The following is a 2,180-nucleotide window of genomic DNA, read 5'->3' on the forward strand; positions in this document are numbered from 1 at the left end:
AGTCATAGATTCTGAGTCTATAATATCTTTAATTATGTATAACCTTGGCGTATGCACTCAGTTATCATAGGCCTAATAATAGAGGTCTTTAGTTTTCACATAAGTTGGTTATAGTATCACCAAATACTCCTATAGTATTTTTAGGTGTTTAGATTCGATTCTTAAAGTATTCCCTGTAGGGTGTAGTTAGGTTGTTAGATTTGTTGCCCATTATGACTATCCCCCAATATATGCAAGTCACTCCTCGGACAGATATAGTTGATTAGGCTATATCCTTCCCAGACTTGATTTACATATACCAAGGCATACCCATAATGTACAACTCCTCTTCTTTTACTTTATGTTCTGCTAGTTATGACACTATGTGAGCATGTATGCATGTATTTATACTTTTAATAAGAAACCATTCATTTTCTAAAAGTATATTTATTTGAAAAATGCACAAATTAGAGACTATTAGTCCCAATTGTGTTTATAGTTTGCATATCTTATGTGGTTTGATATACTTAATTCACTATAAACTGTGCTCTGATACCAATCTGTCACACCCCCAAACCAAGGATGGCGGAAACGTCCGGTGGTGGAGGACTTCATGTATAGTATCATAACAACAATTGTAATAGTAATTCAAGCAAACACAACCAACATATATATAATTGAAAAAGTTACATCATTGTATGAATTACATGTTTACGAATCAATTACAATATGTTGACAAAATATGAAATAGTAGACGCCTTAGCGTCCCATCCTCAAAAGCACTTGATTACTTGTTTAATGATTTCCTGAGAATACAAGTTGTTTGAAAAAGTGTCAACACAAAGGTTGGTGAGTTCATAAGCTTTTGTTTGGTATTATTAAAAGCCTTTCGTTTGTAAAAGTGGTATTTGTTTTAGAAAAATCCAATATTTTCCTTAAAATGTATATGTAGTCTTAAATCCACAGACCGAAATGTACAAGTAACTTTTCTTACTTATAATAAATAATGTAAGTTTAAATCGACGTAAACTCATTTAATTTTAATGAAGTTCCTGTAAATTCCAATATTCATTAATACTTTGTGTGAGTTTATTATAACCTTTTCTTGTAAAAGTAGTGTTCGTTCCAGAAAATCCAATATTTTCCTTAATGTGTAAATGTAGTCTTAAAACCCAAAGACCGAAATGTACAAGTAGTGTTCGTTCCTTATAGTAAAACAATGCAAGTTTAAATCGACATAAACTCGTTTGATTTTTGTGAAATCCCCGTAAATTCTATGTTTGTTAATACCACATGTGAGTTATTATAACCATGCTATGACCTAGTTGGCCTGAAACGACGTTCTTCAGGCGTCGGAAATGTTATGACATTTGTCACCCCAGACCTATCGGTCTAACTGTTGCATGCAGTTTAGGTGTGGGTTTGTCAAACCCAATATAGATCTATACACAACTATCACGCTCTCCCCCAAGGAGACTCTGGTTACAATACATGACTTAATGGTAATTTGAAGTAAATGTCTCACAAAGTCATTAACGAATTTACGTGTAGTGTAATGAAAACTTGGTACCGTATGGCCGTACCTTGCTTAATGAAAATATCCTTTGTATAAATGTACCCTTTTTAAATGTATGTGTTATGTAATGTTTCATAAAGTCATTAACGGAATTACGTGTTATGAAAACTTGGTACCGTATGGCCGTACCTTGCTTAATGAAAATATCCTTTGTATAAATGTACCCTTTTTAAATGTATGTGTTATGTAATGTTTCATAAAGTCATTAACGGAATTACGTGTTATGAAAACTTGGTACCGTATGGCCGTACCTTGCTTAATGAAAATATCCTTTGTATAAATGTACCCTTTTTAAATGTATGTATTATGTAATGTATCATAAACTATACCTATTATAGTTTATCAACCAAGGGTAGTACGTTGTAATGTATGCAAACTATATTCAAAATAGTTTATTAAATGTTTGAATGTATCGGTTGTACTTTGATTATAATCACTTGTTATTCTTTATATTTTATATGTCCAAATCCATTTGTAAACTGATATGTGTCTAAATATTAAGATAAAATGTCATATATTGCAATAACATATAATCACAAAAAGATATACACCTTGCTCAACATGTTACAAGGTGAAATGAAATTGACAGCAGCTTTTTGTTGAATACAGCTTCTGTTACTGTTCT

This window comes from Lactuca virosa, chromosome 3 (assembly GCF_052849685.1).
Source record: "Lactuca virosa cultivar CGN04683 chromosome 3, Lactuca_virosa_CGN04683_v6, whole genome shotgun sequence".
NCBI lineage: Eukaryota > Viridiplantae > Streptophyta > Magnoliopsida > Asterales > Asteraceae > Lactuca > Lactuca virosa.